The sequence below is a fragment of the Dermochelys coriacea genome, chromosome 1, assembly GCF_009764565.3.
Source record: "Dermochelys coriacea isolate rDerCor1 chromosome 1, rDerCor1.pri.v4, whole genome shotgun sequence".
NCBI lineage: Eukaryota > Metazoa > Chordata > Testudines > Dermochelyidae > Dermochelys > Dermochelys coriacea.
Window position 1 is genome coordinate 216,293,922 of NC_050068.2, and position 21,071 is coordinate 216,314,992.

General features: G+C 45.5%; 1 protein-coding gene and 1 pseudogene across 1 annotated transcript in view; both read right to left on the reverse strand.

The window, feature by feature from the left end:
* LOC119860485 (scavenger receptor cysteine-rich type 1 protein M130-like) overlaps positions 1–21,071 on the reverse strand; it is a 1,081,813-nt gene that overhangs the window by 632,527 nt on the left and 428,215 nt on the right. The gene's annotated exons all lie outside the window — the stretch shown is intronic.
* The window catches only part of LOC122460066, a 45,278-nt pseudogene continuing 32,816 nt past the window's right edge, over positions 8,610–21,071 (reverse strand).

The following is a 21,071-nucleotide window of genomic DNA, read 5'->3' on the forward strand; positions in this document are numbered from 1 at the left end:
TGATGGAATAAACTGCAGGCACAAATCATGTCTCACAGATATGGATGGGTCATTCAGGCCATTGTTCAGAGCTTCAGTTTGTACAAAGTTCCTCCAGAGGTCAGAAGCAGGATGGAAGACAAAATGGAAGGCTTTCTCGGGCCTTTTATATCCTCGGCTGTGTGGAAGGACCCTTTTGTTCTTACTGTGGAAAATCACAGCAGCAAGGTGGAGTTTGGAATCACATGGGCAAGTCACATGTCCATGCATGACTCAGTTCTTTACAGGTAGAGCAGCCATTGCTCACATGCTACCTTGAACGTTCCCAGGAAGGCTTCTCATAGGTGGATTGGAGTCTCCCAAGGTCCATTGTGAGTTAAGTGATTCTTGATTGGGCACTTAATCTGAAAATTCCTTTCTCAAGAAACTGACCAAATGCTTCACTAATGCTACTTAGAATTAAACACATTGAGATGCAAGTACATAGCCAATACTCATAACTTCAAATACAAAAATGATACACACATACAGACAGCATCATCCTAACCAGCAAATTACAGCCTTTTCATAGGCACCTCACATGACCTCCTTCGTACAAGATTTGGTGCAACTCTAGGACCCTGGTTGCAGCAATGATCTATACGGTCCCAGTTCATGTCAATAATGTCACAACTCCCACTTATAACATTGCTAGACCCCGGTTGTCAGCAGACAGAATCGAACCTGGGAGCTTAGTGCATGAGCCTCTCCAGCATGAGCTAAGAGCCATCTGGCTGTTAGCTAAGGCTATAGAGCAGACTCATTCAATTCTCTCTCTATGTGGTTTCCGTGCCACTAGATGGGACAGAAGAACGCATCCTGGTGCAACAGGAGCAGGTCCTCCCTTCCCTCAGGTAGTTGCTGAGGGAGAGATCCTGCCTTCCTTCAGTGCTTCTCTCCTATGTACCAGCAGAGCTGGACAGCCTTTTCTCACCGTGCTGTGGGGAGCAGGTCCTGGGTACTAAGAGTCTGAAGAAGCTCTCAAGGACTAATTTTTTAAAATGTTTTTTATCAATGAATTGGGAGAAAACATATAATCACTGCTGATAAGATTGGTGGGTGACAAAATACTGGCAGAGTGGTAATTACTGATGAGGAGAGGGCAGTGATATCGAGCAATCTGCCCCATTCAAAGAAAACAAGTCTGAGCAGAGCCAAATACAAGGTCCTATAGCTAGTAACAAGGCATGCCGGCCACACCTACAGAATGGGGAAGTGTATGCAGGAAAGCATTGACTCTGAAAAGGATTTAGGGGCCACAGTGAAGAAGCCACTCAAAATGAGCTCCCAGTGTGATGCTGTGGAGAACAGGGCTAAAGCCATCATTAGACGTAGGGGCAGAGCCGTGAGTAGGATAGGGAGGTGTAACGATGCTGGTTCTGCCGGGACACAACTGAGAGTGCCAATTCAGGACAAATTGCTTCAAGCAGGCCAGTCAGAGCCCAAAGCTAGGGTTTTTCCACCTCTAAGGCAAATCAAACCGGCCAAACAGAGAATACTTCAGTTTTACCTCACTGCCTAACTAAAAGTCACACAAGCAATTCCCTTGGACACTGCAGTTTCCCAGTATCACCGCCAGTGCCACTCATTATGTGAATGAATGGTTATGAAAATCAATTCCTCAGTAAAAGAAAAAAGGTTCTCTCAAATGACCCCAAAGGACCAAGCCCTAGACCCAGGTCAATATACAAATCAGATCTTACCCACAAGTCACGCTGTTGCCATACATTAGAATTCAAAATCTAATGGTTTATTCAGGAAGGGAATAAGATATAGATGAGAGCTAGAATTGGTTAAATGGAATCAATTGCCTTCAGTAATGGCAAAGTTCTTGGTTCAGGCTTGTAACAGTGATAGAATAAACTGCAGGTTCAAATCAAGTCTCTGGAGTACATCCACAGCTGGGATGGGTCATTCGGTCCTTTGTACAGAGCTTCAGTTTGTAGCAAAGTCCCTCCAGAGGTATGAAGCAGGATTGAAGACAAGATGGAAGGGAGTCATCAGCCTTTTAGTCTCTTGCCATGTGGTCTTTGCTTTCTTTGTTCCAAGGACACTCTATCCAGCACGTGGAACAGAAAAACCCTAGAGTTCTGTCCATAGGCATGTCCCTGCATACCTTGCTGAGTCAGAAGGTGTATCTGCTTTCTCTCAATGGGTCGATTGTATAGCTGACGGTCCTTAATGGGCCATCAAGCAGGCTAGGCAGAGCTGACACCAACTTGTCTGGGGGGTCCCCCGGAAGCATAGCACAAGTTTGAAATACAGACAGTATAGAGCCAATATTCATAACTTCAACTACAAAAATGATACACATACACAGAGAGCATAATTTTCATCAGCCAATCATAACCTCTCCATAGGCCCCTTACACGACAACCTTTATACAATATTGGCTGCAAATATATAACAGTGGTCACAACAGTGATCTACACAGTTACAGATTCTGTCAGTAACATCACAGGAGGTGACACGGCATCAGTGGGACTGATACTGGAATACTGCATCTGATTTTGGTGTCCTCATTTGAAAAAGATGTTGTGAAATTGGAGCTGGGGCAGCAAAGAGCCACCCAATGCTCTGCGGGCTGGAGAAAAATGCCTTCTAGTGAGCTACTGAAAGAGCTCAACCTGTTCAGCTTATCAAAAGAGGATTGAAAGATGACTTCATTGAAGTGCCTTAATGGAGAGAAACTATTGAATATTAAAGGGCTCGTTAATCTAGCAGAGAAAGGCACAACAATGCCCAATGCCTGGAAGGTGAAGAGAGACAAATTCATATTACCAATAAGGCACAAATATTCAACAGCGGGGACGATTCACCACAGGAACAAGCTACCAAGGAAAGTGGTGGATTCTCCATCTCTTGATGTCATTTGATGAAGACTAGATGCCTTTCTGGAATGTGTTTGCCTAAAAAAGTAGCTATTGTGTCATACAGGAGTCCTGTGATATGCAGGGGGTCAGATTAGATGCTCTAATGGTCTCTTCTGGCCATAAAATCTACTAATTTCTAAAAAACTGAGTGCAGCATTGGCAGCAGCGTCTGATGTTTTACTGTCTAGCCGGCTTGCTTACAAGACAGTAGCGGATTAACCACAGTGCCACTGGCGCCAGGGCACTGGGCCCACTCTCCGAAGGGGCCCCAGCCAGCTGCGCTTCTCCGCCCCGGCTCTCTCCTGCAGGGGTGGAAGCTTGGTGTTGCCGGCTCCCGAGGCTCTGTCCTGCTGCTGCCTGGCAGGCTCTGGCAGCAAACAAGCTCCCCTGTCCTCCGCCTCTTCCCCCAGCTTGCTACTTCCATCCCTCTCCCTGCTGCTGATCAGCTGTTTGCCAAAGCCAGGAAGGGGGGAAGCGGAGAAGAGGCAGGGGCGGGGCTTTAGGGAAGGGGGTGGAATCGGGGCATACCCCCTCCAGCTCCCTGCCATGAGCCACTCAGGGCAGGGGGATGAGAGCAACCCCATGACCCCAGCCCACCCCCTAGCACCCTGCCCTCTGCCATGACTCCTGCACCCCCTCATGCCCCCCCAGCCCTCTGCCCTGACTCCTGCACCCCCTCACACACACCCCACCCTGACTACTGCACCCCCACACACCGAGCCCTGACTCCTGCACCCCACATACCTACCCAGCCCCCCAGCCCCCTGCCCTGACTCCAACACCCCACTCAAACACACCCACTCCCCAGTCCTGACTCCTGCACCACCCACACATCCCCACCCCCATCCTGAGCACCAAACTGGAGCTCCTGCACCCTCCCCCCCACATAACCACCTGCACCCCTTGCACCAAATGGGAGCTGCCCCAGGTAAGCGCTCCACACCCCAACCTCCTGCCCCAAACCTCAGCCCCCTCCCTCATTCTAGCTCCTCTTCAGACCCTGCATCCCAACCCCCAGCCTGCTCCTGCACCCAAACTACCTCCTAGACCCTGCACTCCCAGCCCTGTGCTCGATCACCCCTACCCTCTGCTCGGTGCAGAGCGAGATGAAGAGAATGGGCTAGAACCAGGGTGAAGGAGGGTACCCACTCTATGCAATTTACCCCCAGCCCCTCTCTAGCCCCAAGGACCAACCTAGCTCCCGCCCCACTGTGCTTTTGCCTTCAGCGCCTGCTTTCCTCCAGTCAACAGAGACTAATCCTCCCCAAATGCTCTGCTGTGCTTATCTTGCCCCTGGCCCCTGCCTTGCTCCAGCTGGGGACCAATCCTTCCTCCCGCCCACCATGCCCAACTGTAAGGGTTGATAAAAATCAATGACTTTTAAAAAAAATCAAATAATCAGATTTTTTAAATTTAAAGTGGATTTTTGAGGAAAAAATATCTAAAGATAGTTTTAATTAAGGTACATTACATCTCATCATGGAATAGGGATTATAAATTTTAATTAATAGAATCATAGACTATCAGGGTTGAAAGAGACGTCAGGAGGTCATCTAGTCCAACCACCTGCTCAAAGCAGGACCAAGCCCCAAGTTTTGCCCAGACCCCTGAATGGTCCCTTCAAGGATTGAATTCACAACCCTGGGTTTAACAGGCTAATGCTCAAACCACTGAGCTATCCCTCCCCCCATAATGCTATAGCATGAGACAATATATTCATGTAACGTTAAGAAAAGTTTTGTAAATGAGTTCTAATAGTTCATGGATTAAGGACCAAATTTTATTGGCTTCCACAGGCTTCTGTATAGATTATTTAGGTTAATTTTTCTATCTACCCAATGGGACTCAGTGCTCAGTCTAGAAGATACCTTCAGAGATGCTGAGTTTTGCACTTCTCAAACTATGGATTTATGTCTCCAGAGATAACATGCATGTTAACAGCAAAAATGTTTTAAATCAATACATAAATAGTATATAAAGGTGAGAAATAACAGACCTCAACTCTTTTGTCCCTCTGCAAATTTGTATACACAGGGTCAACCCCTTACCTCTCTTTAAAAGTGAAAAGTTTCAAAAAGTTCAATGAATAGAAGATTGTTGGGAGCGGAATAGATCTGGACAAGGAAAAGAAGTCTGGAGATAAAGGTGAGAAGTGAGAGACATATGCTTTTTTGTTAAACTATTATGTTTCTTTTTGAAGAAAAATATCCAGAATACTTAATGTTGTTGTTTTAGTTAAATAAAACAATTTAAATATCTGTCTGGTGATGTTCTCCCCCTAAGACAGCCTGGCAAGAAAATCCTCCAAATATTAATGATTAACCTGTTGAATTGCAGATAGTTCACCTCCCAGTAACTTCATAAATATCTGTTTCAGTTACCTTTGGCAAATGAAATAACCAAACACTCATTCGTTTTGTGATACAGCTCTAAAACTCATTTGAAAAGTTTTCAAAATAAATCTTGGTTTAAAAATGTATAGTGTGTACCTTCTAAAAATGAAACCTACATCTATCTCTGAGTTGTGGAGAATATGTACAAAAGTTATAACAACCAACAAGAATGCACTTTTATGTAGAAAACCATGATTAAATTGAGTCTACCTGACTAGTGATTTAAATCAAATCCACCCTGCCCACTGTGCTCTTGCCCCTGGCCTCTTCATTCCCCAGGGATGACCACAAATATGTTTGGTGCCGGGCCTACAAAAAGTTAATCCGGCCCTGGCACAGTTGCTACATTGTAGAACTCAGCCAGGATGCTTATTTACCTCTGTATGTTTTTGCTTCCAGTACAATCCCTTTCTGTTACACTCAGGGAGTGGACATGATTATACTGTAACCAAAACCCAGTAGGGCTGTTTTAATGTCATGCAGACTTCTGCCATTTGCTTGCTCTTTCATTAGTGACACTGCTACAGTTGTCTGACTATTTAGGTGGAGGGGTGTTGTGGGGTTGCTGGAAGTGGTTCGATCTGGCTGTGTTATCTCACATCAGAGATTCATAGTTGACTTTCACAGCTGAGAAGGAACCATTATGATCAGCTCATCTGACCTCCTGAATAACACACATTTCACACAAGAATTCCTACATCAAGCCCATAGTTTTGGTTGACCTAAAGCGTATCTTTTAGAAAGAGAACAAGGACAGATAGTTGCATTTTTTTATTGGAATATTTTTCCATCAGAAAATGCTGATTCCACAAAATCAAAACATTCTGTAGGACGTATAGATTTTGTGAACATTTCTGAGAGGAATTTATTTAAATGTTTCTTTTTGACTTTGTCTGTTTGACTTTTAAATTGTACCATAGCACCCACACATCACATCCACCGTCACATCCGCATGCGCAACACAATCCTTTACCACACATAATTCATGCCCCACCCAGCACATATACAACTCCAATGCATCACTCCCCCACATAATATACACTCCATCACATGCAACACCCAAGCACCACACATTCTGTACAAATCACATAACACACCACCACCATGTGGATACCATCACACACTGCCACGATGTGCCACACCCACAATGCACCATGCACCATAAGAGTCAAAATGGTACAAAGATGCCTTCTTTAAACAAAGGTGAGCAAAGCTAACCTTATCTAAACAAAGCATTTCAACCTTCTCTTAGAATATCATGTTTCATGGAAGGTCTCAGTCCTTATTTTCAAGCCACTTAGGCCCAGATCTGCAGAGGTATTTAAGCTCCATTGAAATCAATGGACATTAGGGGGTTTAAATGCCTCTGAGGATCTGAGCCTTTAGCATTTGGGCCTTTGACAAATGAAAGATTCCTTCCCATTCCAGAACTGCATTGATCATCACTGTCCCTCAGGCACAGTGGAGCTGTCTCCTGCCAAGGGAAGCTCATTTGTTCAGGAGACAGTTTTCTTGGTGGTTAATCTGAGACTCTGGAACCAACTCCCACAGGATCACAAAATCACCTGAACCCTCTTTCTGTTCCACTTGAAAGGGAGCTTCTGAAATCTGCCTTTAGTAGCATAAGCTCATAGCATGTCATAAAATAAACCTCCAAAAGCATCCATATGCACTTTTTCCCTAGCGAAAAGGATGGAGAACGACTCACATGGGATGAAAGAAAATCATGTCACTTCATGCATCTCTATACGATGCTCTGATCCCACAGTGAAGGGCATAGTATCAGAATATGTAGGGCAGAAAAGAGATTAGGGGTCTCTTGTCACTGTCTAATCGTGTGTGTGTGCTCATTAAGATACCTGTAAATAACCTCCCATTTATCCTCCTGGATTTCAGAAGAAAGTCTGGATTGGGGGTTAGGGCACTCTCTGGAGTTAGGAATATTTTGTTGCTGGGTTTCTCACTCTTACCACAACCCTGAAAGAGCATTCACTTTCAGTGTAGTGCCCCATCCTAGAGCCTTCGATACCTGAGAAGTGATATTTTAGCATTCCTACTTTTTGGTGATTCAGTTGTGAAGTTCCACTCCATAATATTTTATGGAAATATGCTTATGAGTTTAAATATAATGTAACTGGAATATGCTTTATGCAAAAGGTCTCTTGTAAAGTATCATTACAAAGCTATATAAAATATCCAATTTGTATGCATGTATCATCATTGTATCTGAAGCTAGAAATATGAAGTATAACTCTGAGTTCCTATTGTAAATGTGCAAAGTGTGGACCATTAATGATGGCTTAGAATCTTGATGGCTCCCATTGACTAGGACAATTGGTTGTAAATGGTTTATTTACCTGCAAGCCTTCCTGTGTTCCTGGGAGCCAGCCAAGGAAGAATGAAGGCTGGGGTCTCACAGGACATGTGAGCATGTCACCTGACACTGGAATCCATCTTAAACCTGGTATTTTTCCATTTAGAAGGGGGGGTGGGGATGCAGAGAGACAAAAGATTCCAGCCTTGTGCCAAAGCTATAAAAGGGGGTGGAACAAAACAAAGGAGACTGCCAGTCATGAGAACACCCCTGATTTCCACCTAAGATGTCTGCTGGAACTAACGAGTCTGGGCCAGGGGAAAGGATTGGGCCAAGACTAGGAAGGAGTCTAGTTTGTGAAAGAAGCTTATTAGCATATCTCTGAGGGTGAGATTTTACCTGTAATCAGTTTCTTAATGTATTAGGCTTGGACTTGTGTGTTTTTGCTTTATTGTGCTTGGTAACTTACTTTGTTCTGCCTGTCATTACTTGAAACCACTGAAATCCTACTTTTTGTTCTTAATAAAATCACTTTTCTTTATTACTGAACCCAGAGTAAGTGGAACAAACAACTGTGCATATCTCTCTATCAATGATATAGAGGGTGAACAATTTATGAGTTTACCCTGTATAAGCTTTATACAGAGTAAAATGGATTTATTTGGGGTTTGGATCCCATTGGAAGCAGGGTTTCTGGGTGCTGGTGATAGGAAATCTGCTGAGCAGTTTTTGGTTAAAATCTGCAGCTTTGGGGGCGTGGACCAGACCTGAGTCTTTACTGTAGCAGGCTAGCGTATCTGGCTCAACAAGGCAGGGTTCTGGAGTCCCAAACTGGCAGAGAAAACAGGCTCAGAGGTAGTCTCAGCACATCAGGTGACAGTCCCAAGAGGGTCTCTGTGACCGAATCCATCACATCAGTCTCCATCTCTCTCCCTGCTGGTCCACATGGAGCCACCCAACATACCTCATGAGAGAAATAACAGCCCAGGAACAGATCTTCAAAAAGGGTTTAATAAGAAAAAGCAAAAATGCACAATGAAGAAGTGTTGGGGACAAAAAGGCAGGGAAGGTCCAGACTGTCTGATCAATGGGAAATTAGAGGGGAAATCACAGCCCCTGTCTCGTCACACTTATTTCTTGCATCTAAAAAAAACCTGAAATCAAAGAGCTAATTGAAGCAGTTCCCAGGCAGGGATTGTCTCCAATACCCCGTTGGGTCAATCAGCATTTGGGACAGAAAGAGTCTAACCATACAGCATATACATCCTCACAGGATATTTGATCTGAACCCAGCCATACTTATATTGATGTCCCAGAGATGCCATCATCAACGTCATCATAACCTGGGTCATGAGGAGGTGGGGACAAGGCGTCCCTCTCAGCCCCAGAGGCCCCTTCACTTCTTAGCGAGTGCAGACTCCAGCCTGAAAATAGCAAGCAAGTCACATTACAGTCAATGTATTCATTCTCCACGCATGTGCACTCACATAATGGATGGGCAACATACAGCATGGGCTTTCAATCAGCCCCCATCCACAGTTCCTCTTAGTGGGCCTCTGACATGTTTAAACCATTCTCTCTCTCTCTGTTCCTCAAAGAAAACATGGGGGACCGGATACTCTCTGTTCTGAGACCTCCCTGGTGCAGCAGAAGTGTGGAGATGGCAGTGAGCTGGTGACAACTCCCTGATAGCCCACTGGGAGCTGCTGTAAATGCTGACAGCTGATATAGTCCCTAAGAGACCACACACCAGCAGACACCTGGTGGCTGGAGCAGGGTGGGGACCCTAGCCCATGGGACTTGCCTGGACATCACAGATCTCACCCACCCACACAATGCTCATTCACACGTTATTCCCATCAAGACCAAAGAAATAAACATTTCATCCCAACCCAGTTTCCCCTGAGGTGCAAAGTGGGAGCTCAGTCCTGCGTCCCAGCTCTGATCCTGGGCTAATGGGGACATTTACATATTGAAGAGAGTGATTTCAAAGCCAGGCCGCTAACTAACCCCACCCCAGGGGCCTGCTCTTCCCATTACCATCCAGGACACTGACACCTGGTTTGGGGAAAGGCACTTTGGCCCTGATCCTGCCAGTGGACACATGTAACTTTGATGATTTGGACAGTCCCATCGAAGTCACAGAGAGTATTCATCTGAGTAGACTGACAGATGGGATCTAGTATTTGTAGGATCAGGGACCTTATCTAGGAAATCTTCTCTCTTTCTTGATTTCAATCCATTTAACTCTGTTTCGCAGAGGTCAGGGAGGGGACACAGCTGGGAGTTTACCAATAACTGTATTTCAGTGCAGTGACAGTGACCTCTAGTGGCCAGTAAAGGCTCTTCCAGGTGAGTTGTGCACACTCCACTCACCTCTCCGTGAATCCCTGTTCCTGACACATTCCCCATGGACCCCAGTGACTTCCTGGGCACTCGGTCCAGAACCAGGGTCATCTTCAGGGTCAGAAATTGCTCTGGCATCATCATAACCGTCCCCTGGGTCATCTCCAGGCAGGGCAGGGTCCTCTGAAATAATGATGGGAATTAATGGTAATGAGAAGAGGCTTTCCACTGAATAGAGAAATAAGCTACATGCCAGGTGTGGCAAAGGAGGGACTTATGTGTATTATTTCTTGTGAATGCCACATACACCTCAGTTTAGGTGTTTGATATTATCCTGCCAGACTGTGCAGGGAAAATCAAAGGAGGCCATTGGAGGGGAAGCAAACAGGAAACATACAAATAACAAAAACATGGCTCCTTAAGGCAACAATGAGGGGAGCTGTTAATTGTGGAATGCCCTTGTCATAAATATAACGGGAAGGGTAATCACCTTTATATATTCAGTGCTATAAAATCCCTCCTGGACAGAGGCAAAGTCCTTTTACCTGTAAAGGCTTAAGAAGCTCAGGTAACCTGGCTGGCACCTGACCCAAAATGACCAAGGAGGGGACAAGATACTTTCAAATCTGGATGGGGGGAAAGGCTTTTGTCTGTCCATGTAATACCTTTGTTGGGAACAGATCAAGGATGCAAGCTCTCCAACTCCTGTAAAATTAGTAAGTAATCTAGCTAGAAAATGTGTTGGGTGTTCTTTGTTTTGGCTTGTAAAATTTGCTGTGCTGGAGGAAATGTGCATTCCTGTTCTTGTGTCTTTTTGTAACTTAAGGGTTTGCCAAGAGGGATTCTCTATATTTTGAATCTGACTGCCTGTAAGATTATCTTCCACTCTGATCTCTCTGATCTGTTCTCTTCTCTTTTTTTGTTCTTCTAATAAAGTTCTGGGTTTTTTTTTAAGAATCTGATTGTGGTTTATGGGTCTTAAAAATCCAAGACTAGTTTGTGCTCATCTTGTTTATTCTCAAGCCTCCCCAGGAAAGGGGGTGTAGGGGCTTGGGGGGATATTTTTGGAAATAGGAACTCCAAGTGGTCCTTTCCCTGGTCTTTGTCTAAATCACTTGGTGGTGGCAGCATACTGTTCAAGGACAAGATGAAATTGGTGCCTTGGGAAAGTTTTTAACCTAAGCTGGTAAAAAATAAGCTTCGGGGGTCTTTCATGCGGGTCCCCACATCTGTACCCTACAGTTCAGAGTCGGGAGGGAACCCGACAGCCCTTCCCTGGCTCCAGCCAGGCTAGTTTGGGTTAATTCTTCCCAGCCCTGAGCTCAGGATCAAAGGTCAGACTAGGGAATGAAGTGGGTGGAGCAGCAGTAGCCAAGGGGTAACGTGGCTACCAGGAGGCAGATTCATCATTGCTCACCTCGGCTGTCTGGAGTCTGGAGGACGTTCCTCAAGGCAGGCTCCTCCACATTATCGTAATCCAACTGAGACCCCCCCCTGGGGAAGCTCCCTCTGGAACAGCAAACATCACACTCAGCTTCCCCTGAACACACCCATTTCCCCAGCAGGTTTTAGTTCCCCATTAAAGGCCTGTTGTTTTAGAGTTTGGGCTTTTCATCATAGAGTTTGTAGGGGAAGTCACAGGGTGACCCAGGGGAAAAGGGAGACTCATGGACATTGTGTGAAACAATAATTGTGCCACCTTTATTTCCTCAAAAATAACTAAGGCCCAGCCCTGCCCCACAGCATCCAATAGCAACTTTGTCATGCCCTTCAATGAGATCAGGATCTATGCTGGTATTGAGCTAACCCTGGACCTGTTTCATAGATTCATAGATATTAAGGTCAGAAGGGACCATTCTGATCATCTAGTCTGAACTCCTGCACAATGCAGGCCACAGAATCTCACCCACCCACTCCTGCGATAAACCTCTCACCTATGTCTGAGCTAATGAAGTCCTCAAATCATGCTTTAAAGACTTCAAGGAGCAGAGAATCCTCCAGCAAGTGACCCGTGCCCCATGCTACAGAAGAAGGCGAAAAAACTCCAGGGCCTCTTCCAATCTGCCCTGGAGGAAAATTCCTTCCCGACCCCAAATATGGCGATCAGCTGAACCCTGAGCAGATGGGCAAGATTCACCAGCCAGATACCTAGGAAAGAATTCTCTGTAGTAACTCAGATCCCACCCCATCTATCATCCCATCACATGCTGTTGGGAGGTAGTAGCTGCTACACCAGAGCTGACCATTGTGAATTCAACTGAACTCTATAAAGATATGGTTTAAAGTCCTTACATTATATGGGCTGGATCGTGAATTTGGCTATTTGCTTCTGTCAAGGAGGCAGGGGGCTAAGATCATGGGGCACAGATCAGGGGTTGTACAGTGACACGTGTCAGCTGTGGAAGTCAGATTCTTTCATACAGTGTGAATATTTCTCTGCCCGGTTCTCTGCAGCTCCTCCCCTGGGAGAGAGCACAGTCAACCACATACAGAAAGGGTCAGGATTTGTTCACATTTCCATCAAGAGCTGGACAGAAATCTTTTCTGTGTCTCTGTTTCCCCCCCCCCACAACCTTGTTACCTTGTTCTGATCCAGGATCATTTTCCCCCTCACTGTCCCCGGTGTAATACTGCAGCTTCGTCACTGAGTCGTCTGAATAGGAAACTGGAGAGATGGTAAATGGGATGTTATCACAGTGAGAGCAGCAAAACTGGCTGATGGGCAATGCATCCGGGTTCTGGAGCAAGATTTATGGTCTCACTATATTTCTTCCTCAAGAGAAGATATTGAATTCACAGCGACTGAGTGGTGAGAGGCTGACACAGACTTTCTAAGCTAAATATCAATTTTTTTGTAGTAAATGTGGCTTGGGGGTGGATAATTCAGACTGGGAAGATGCTGGGAACAGCCATATTGACCTCATGAGGTGAGGCAGGAACTAAGTGAGCCTTTTCCCATGGCATCCCCTTCTGTGGGTTTCATTCAAATCCTTCTCATGAACTAGGCAGCCTCTTTTGAGTCACACTCAAGGTGTAAGAATCTCTTTAGAGAGGAATGTTTATCTTCTCCTCCTGAATGGTGCTACTTCATGGCCTGATCCAGCAGAAAATTTTGGTTGAGGCTGCTGGTCCAGATCTCCTCAGCCATGGACATGACTCCCATTTTGTGTGGAAGATACTCCCCCATCCCCGCCTTTTTGCCAGATAAGGCCACACTCCTCCCATGATCAGAGTCTGTGACCAACTCCCACCCTTAGTAGAGAGGAGAATATGGATCTCAGAAGTAGCCTCACGGAGAAGCACTGACCATGCTCAGAGTGTCCCACAATGTGCTAAACTGAGAGCAGCATCTTCCCAACTAATTGACATTCAGTCAAAAGGACGTGAACAGTCACTTTCTTGACCCATAACTAATTACCCCCTAAGGATGCAGGATGTACTGATGGGCCCGACTGTCTTCAGAATGGGGCTAGCAGAGTCTGCTAGGGAAGAAACTCATTCATCTCAGGCCAGTAACTGGCTGGTCTCTTCACAGACCCAGCAACTGCAGCTATCCAGGACTCACAGGCTTGAAGGCTGCAGAGATTTAGCTCTAAGTCAGAGCTTTAGAATGCAGAGTGCATTAGAGATTTTCTCCCTGTTAGGAATGACACACACAGACCTAAGCGATCAAACATTTCCTGCTTCTTTCTCATCAGGTTATAATCGATCTCCTCATACACGGCCTCAGAGAAAGGGTCCAAGGGTCTTCTGGAGCCTGAAAACAAAGGGCAGGGTTTGCACAGGGTCAGTGAAGCTAGGGATGGCAAACCCTATGAGATCATCCAGCCCCTGCACGCGACTGCTGGACTGGTTCCTACAGCACATTCCCACTGCTCTGTCCAGTTTAGATTTCAGCATCCCAATTGGCTACTGTTTGTTTGTTCAATTGGCTATTTCACTGTCATTATGATTATCTTGATATTCAACCTTAATGGTCCCTTCATAAATGTATCCTATTACTCCTACTACCACCCAAAATCATTCCTCTCCTATCCTGGTGCTCACACCTATATGCAAAATAGTACTTGTATATGTACTGCCTAGAGACTGTGTGGGGAATAATTACCTAATATTTGTGCAGTGCTTTAAAAATGGAAAGTACTATCTACATATTTTTTAAGTGATGAATTTGAGGAACTGCCCCAGATTGAGGTGTCATTAGAGGAAGTTTTGGAACAAATTGATGAACTAAACAGTAATAAGTCACCAGGACCAGATGATATTCACCCAAGAGCTCTGAAGGAACTCAAATGTGAAATTGCAGAACTACTAACTGTAGTCTGAACATGATTTGTTGGGGAAGAGTCAACATGGTTGTTGTAAAGGGAAATCGTGCCTCACCAATCCTCTAGGATTCTCTGAGGGGGTCAACAAGCATGTGGACGAGGGGGATCCAGTGGATATAGTGTACTTAGATTTTCAGAAAGCCTTTGACTAGGTCCCTCACCAAAGGCTCTTAAGAAAAGTCATCTGTCATGGGATTGGGGAAAGGTCCTCTCATGGAACAGTCACTGGGTAAAAGACAGGGACAAAAGGGGAAGAAATAAAGGGTCAGTTTTCAGAACGGAGAGAGGTAAATAGTGATGACTCCCAGGGGTCTGTACTGGGACCAGTGCTGATCAACATATTCATAAATGCTCTGGAAAAAGGGGTAAACGGGGAGGTGGCAAAATTTGCAAATGATACAAAACTACTCAAGATAGTTAAGTCCAAAGCAGACTGCCAAAAATACACTGGGATCTCACATAAATGCGTGACTGGGCAACACAAAGGCACAAGAAATTCAATGTTGATAAACACAAAGTAGTGCACGACGGAAAACATAATCCCAACTATGCATATAAAATGATGGGGTCTAAATTGGCTGTTTCCACTGAAGATAGATCTTGGAGTCATTGTGGCTAGTTCTCTGAAAACACCCACTCAATGTGCAGTGGAAGTCAAAAAAGCTAACAGAATTTTGTTAATCGTTTGGAAAGGGATAGATAATAAGACAGAAAATATCATATTGCCTCTATATAAATCCATGGTACACCTACATCTTGAATACTGTGTGCAGTTGTGGTCACCCCATTTCAAAAGAGATATATTGAAATTGGAAAAGATTCAGAAAAGGGCAACAAAATGGTTAGGGGTATGGAACAGCTTTCATATGAGTAGCGATTAATAAAACTGGGACTTTTCAGCTTGGAAAAGAGATGATGAAGGGGGGATATGAAACTATAAAATTGTGACTGGTGTGGAGAAAGTGAATAAGGAAGTGTTATTTACTCCTTCTCATAACACAGGAATTCGGGGTCACCGAATCAAATGAATAGGCAGCAGGGTTAAAACAAGCAAAAGGAAGTTCACACAACACACAGTCAACGCCTGTGGAACTCTTTCGCAGAGGATGTTGTGAAGGACAAAAGTATAACAGGGTTCAAAAAAGAAATAGATACATTCATGGAGGATAGGTCCATCAAGGGCTATTAGCCAGGACGGGCAGGGATGGTGTCCTTAGCCTCTGTTTGCCAGAAGCTGGGAATGGGCGACAGGGGATGGATCACTTGAGGATTACCTGTTCCGTTCATTCCCTCTGAAGCGCCGGGCCTTGGCTACTGTTGGAAGACAGGATAATGCCTAGATGGACTTTTGGTCTGACCCAGTATGGCTGTTTTTATGTTCTGATATAAGGGTAAATCTACACTGCAATCTGGAGGAGTGATTGCAGCATGCATAAACACATGTGAGCTGGCTTTGATCGAGCTAGCCACGTAGCTGTGTCAGCACACACAGCAGCACAGGCTAACCTTCCATGTACAATCTTGCCTAGGAACCTGGGTGCATACTCCAGTGGCTAGCCCACATCACAGCCATGCTGACGCAACTACACTGCTGTTGTTATGCCAGCTAGCTTTTACCTTTGCCAGCACTGCCATCGGCCAAGTACCACGACGAGACCAAGGACCCAGGCACTATGGAACCCCCCACCCAGACGCTGGTAGGAAGTAGCCCAAGGAAACTGGACTTTGGTCCCGTTACACTGTCAAAATCCGAGTCAACATGTTTTAGATGGATCCCGAGCTAGGTAAAAGCTACCTTGGGTATTTCTACATGTGCTGCAATCACACCTCTCATTGCAGTGTAGATATTTCCTAAATGCCTAGTAGAACTGTCTGATCTCTTTGGCCATTATCACTCAAGCTCTTTTGCAGCATTTCTCCTTCCTCGTACCCTCCCTCCTGCTGTATCTCTCTATTCTGGATCTTTCCCTCACATAGATTTTCTTGTACTTTTCTAAATGGAATCTCAACATGTTATTTTTTGAAGAATACTTGAAGTCTCTTTGTATTATTTTCTCCAGTGAGGCGGACTGGCCTCCCTCCCCACTTTAGAGTGAGGGACCACTATACTCCCTCTGGTGGGCGGAGCCAAACCTGCCCTGCCCCCATGGCCGGAATTACCAGGGCAGGACTGAAGTATAAAGGGAGGGCCTTGCATCTCATTGGAGTGGGAGCCAGGGAAGGAGACAGAAGTCTCCAGCCTGCTGCAGAATTCTGAAGCTGGACCTGCACTGGGCAACATCCTGTCCCCAAAGGAGACCGACCCTGGAGAAAAACTGCTGGCACTGCCATCGGCCAAGTACCCCGACGAGACCAAGGACCCGGGCACTGTGGAACCCCTCACCCAGATGCTGCTAGGAAGTAGCCCAAGGAAACTGGACTTTGGTCCCATTACACTGTCAAAACCCGAGTCAACATGTTTTAGCTGGATCCCTGCAGATCCAGTGGCGGAACAGTGCGCCACTGTTAGGGCCCTAGGCTGGGACGCAGTGGAGTAGGGTGTGCCAAGGTCCCCTCGTCCCCTGCTGCCAATCCCATCCCTGGGGTGGCAGCCTCCCCATGTTAGGCCAAGAGGTCTGCTGTCTGCCAGAGCCAGGTCATCAAAACTGTCTGTTTGGTGCTCTACCCTGCCTGAGGGCCTGAATCCCTAGACTCTTTGGTGCTCCCTGCTCTTCCCCACCCAAAGAGCCAGACTGTGTCTTTGCTGGCTGCCTTAGCCAAGAGGCTTAGGCAAAGCCTGCTTCCCACTCTGCCGTGCCCAGAGGGCCAGAGCTTCTCTTATAAACCATGAACTGCTCGCTGTCTCAGCCAGGATGCTGTGGACTAAAGACTGCTTAATCTCCCTCCACCTAGAACACCAGGGCTCTAGACTCTTGATTGGCGGCAGCTCTGACAGGAGACTGTGAACTCTAGACTGCTTACACATCGGCCCAGCAAGGGGGACCCCAGCCTGAGTGCTACTGCCTGACACAGTGAGAGGGAGTGGGCTCACTCTCCACTTGAGAGCAAGGGACCACTGCATTTCCCCTTTGTATTATTTCTCTGTCGTCCCCACTAGTTTCAACTCTTCCCAATGTAGTGTCATCTGCAAGGGTCACTGCTGTGCCGTTCATTTCCATGGCCAGATCAGAGCGGAAGATATTAGATATGACAGGACTTAAGATGGTCCCTGGATCCCCCACAAAGCTCTCCCTGACACGTACACCTTGGGCAGGTTACAGGGCTGCTACTAGCAGGCCAGACTTCTGTACCTGACATGCACTGGGTACAGAGCTTCCCTGCAAGAGAGGTACATACCAGACGTGTTCACCATAAGATACCTTAATACTCCGACAGGTACGGCTGAAGTTAGTTTAAACAAGGTATGTAACACACAGTGCCAACTAGTGGCTGAATGGCATAATACAGTTTAGCCTTCCATTACGTCTCCCCCTTTGAGTTCTACATTTACAAAATTTACGTTATCATGGTATCCTTATAGTTTAGCACAGATCAGTCTATTAAGTGTCTCTTTTTAGTATATAGGTCTGTCTCCTAGCCTTGGATAAAATTTTGGGTTTGACTTTGGATACTTTTATATCCTCCTTACTAATATGTATAAACAAAGAATGAAAACACTGTGTGTTGCTTCCAGATGGGGTTTATAGCACAATGAAAAGAAATAAGGAAAAGAGTTAAAGTGTTGCTGGGTATGGTGGGAGTTTAGTATACAAGTGTACACTTGAAGACTGCCTCGACCCTTATCTCAAGGCAAGGTCAAGCCACCAGATGGGAAGGGCAAGGGGGGGTGGGCAAACATAAGAAACACTAAAAAGCCAGAGAAAAGGTGACCCTGGCTGAAACATAACCTTACTCCTTACCCCACCCATTGGGTACAAAAGAGGTGTTACCAAAATCCCCATACTATGATCCTCCAAAACGGAACATGACCATAAATTGTAAGGGATGGGACCAAGGGATATAATTAAACCTGCTAAGAAAAAGAAGGTGGGAAAAAGGACAGGGAAAACTCTGTGGCATACAGAGCTGTGGATATGCTTGCCTGATTAACCCCAATAAACATTGCATTGCTTGCACTTGGACTATGTTCTTCTGCTTTCTGTTTGAGTGATAAAAACCAAGAGAGGGGCGAGGGAAAAAGCTCTAACATCTCTCAGTGGTACTAGTTTTTTAATTACCCAACCCAAACACGTAACAACTTGGTCATCTGGCTTTCCATCAGTAGCAATGACTGCCTGAGGCCTGTTTGGAATCTCTGAGTTTTCTTCCTCTTCTTCTGCCTCTGCCATCTGTAGAGTTTGCTCTGTTCATTGTTCTTTCTGAGGTACACTGTATGCTCCAGCATTTTATCTTGAGTTTATTTGTACTGGATCTCCTTTCAAATATCCCTCTTTCAAGTTCTTCCGCTTTTCTCATGAGGCCCATCATGGCTGCCCCACTGAGGTGGAGAATGCTGTTGGTCTTTGATCCTTTGATCACATGCACTCTGAATGAGAAGATTTTGTCTTTGAAACAGATTTCTGTGGTGAACTGTCACATGCAATTCAGAATGCCTCCAGTGTTAGTCAGAGCTGTGGCAGGTAACTTCATCTCTGGGAGGGGTTGAAGGTGATTGGAAGGTCCTTCTGAGATGACTGTTACATCTGCTCCTCAGTCAATTTTAAAGTCAATAGTGTTTCTCTGAATGATCAGTTTCACTCTCCAGGCAGGCTCTCTATCTTCACACAGGATAGATCCAAGAAACAATTAGCTCTTGATTGTCTGTAATATTAATCAATTCCCTGACTGCGTTCATGTGGCAAACAACTGCAAAACGTCCATGTTTCATGCATTTAATATATCCTGAATATTTGAGTGGAATTGGCTCCTCTTAGCCAGGGAGGTCTCCCTCTTTCCCTCACCTGTTTGGTGGTATTAACTTGTTTCATTCAGGCTGCGTTTGTTAACAGCTTCTAAGTCATTTGAATAGCAGTGTATGAGTGAAGTCTGTTTTCAATTGTAGCTCCTGTGAAGGATTTTTATCTGTTAACCCAATAACCAGCCTCTCTCTGATATTTTCATGTTTGCTATTCGTGAATCACAGTTTTCAGCCAAGGCATGCAGAGCTCTTATAAACTATTCAACATTTTCCCCTAGTCCTTAAATTATCTGGTGAAAACATGCCCTTTCATAAACCACATTTCTCTGAGGGTACAGTCGAACCTCAGAATTACAAACACGTTTGAATGGAGCTTGTTCATAACTCTGAAACATTCATAACTCAGAACAAAATGTTACGGTTGTTCTTTCAAAAGTTTACCACTGAACATTGACTTAATACAGCTTTGAAACTTTACTATGCAGAAGAAAAATGCTGCTTTTAACCATCTTAATTTAAATGAAACAAACACAGAAACAGTTTTTTACCTTGTCAAATCTTTTTTAACCTTTCCCTTTAATTTTTTTATCGTTTACATTTAAGACACTACTGTAGTATATTTCCTTTTTTTTTTTTTTTTTTGGTGTCCGGTGCTGCCTGGTTGCGTACTTCCAATTCCAAATGAGGTGCGTGGTTCACTGGTCAGTTCTGTAACCTTGAGGTTCCAGTGTATAAAGTATACATCAAACAAAGCCAGAACCCTTCATAGTCATCTTTGTGACTGTCTTCAGGAAAATCAAAGGATTGAAAGAAATGCTCTCCTTGCTTCCAAATAGCACAAAGTAAAGACCATACCTGTATAGCTTCAGTTTCCTTATGGAGTTTTGTAGCAATTTGAAATCTTGCTAAATGCTGCTTCTATTCTGTCAATTATGAAGGTTTGTCAAAGCTGAAGTTCTCTGGTCAACGAAGAGGGAGATGTTGATGAAATCCTGCAACCTGTGTTGCTTTTTTATCCTGTCTGAATCCTTCATTGCTCCTCATTCTGTCTGCAACTTTTGTTGCTCTCTTTCTTCTGTTTTTCTTCTCCTCTGGCACTGCTTAACTTCGGGCACCATGTCAAATACACCTTGGACATGGTAGGTGGCAAGGCTGCTATAAGCAGGTCAGGCTTCTGTACCAGATATGGACGGGCTACAGAGTTTCCTTTCCAGAGAGATACTCAACACATGTGTTCACAATAAGATCCCTTAATGCTCTGCCAGGCATGGCTGAGATTAGCAAATGTAAGTTGTTACATGCAACAGCACTTTGTGGCTGAACAGTATAATACAATTTAACCTTTCACTACCCTGCCAACGCCCCACCCCCCTTAGGCACAGCTCCGACTGTTATTTCAAAGGCATTTCACACAGTGACACCAGCAGGGCCCACCTCTGCGCTGCGCCCTGGCACTTTGCACCTGCGCCCCCAGAATGATTAAGACCAGGCAGAGCAGGGCCCCCAGGATAATGCAGACGACCACGGGCACCGTGACTCTCCCACTGTCGGTCGGAGGGCGGCGCGGGGGAGCTGAATGGAAATGAACATGGAAGAGGGAGAGATTATCCTGTGAGAGTCTGGGGGGCCCAGGGAGCTCCCCAGTCACTTATTGCAGGGCCCAGGACAGCAGGGTAACGGGCTGGGACACAGTCTGTGCACCATGGGGGCAGCTCACAGGCTGCTGTTTAAATCATGGGTCCTGCCCTGTCAGCTGGAGCCAGCAGACAGGAATCGCCAGGCTCAGCACGGCCTGCAGTTCCCACCCGGGTGTCATTCAGCCCTAGATTTCACAGGCCATGTGTAAGGGGACTGTTGGCCCCTTACTAAAACTCGGTGGGGGTGTTTCGGTTGGCTAGCTCC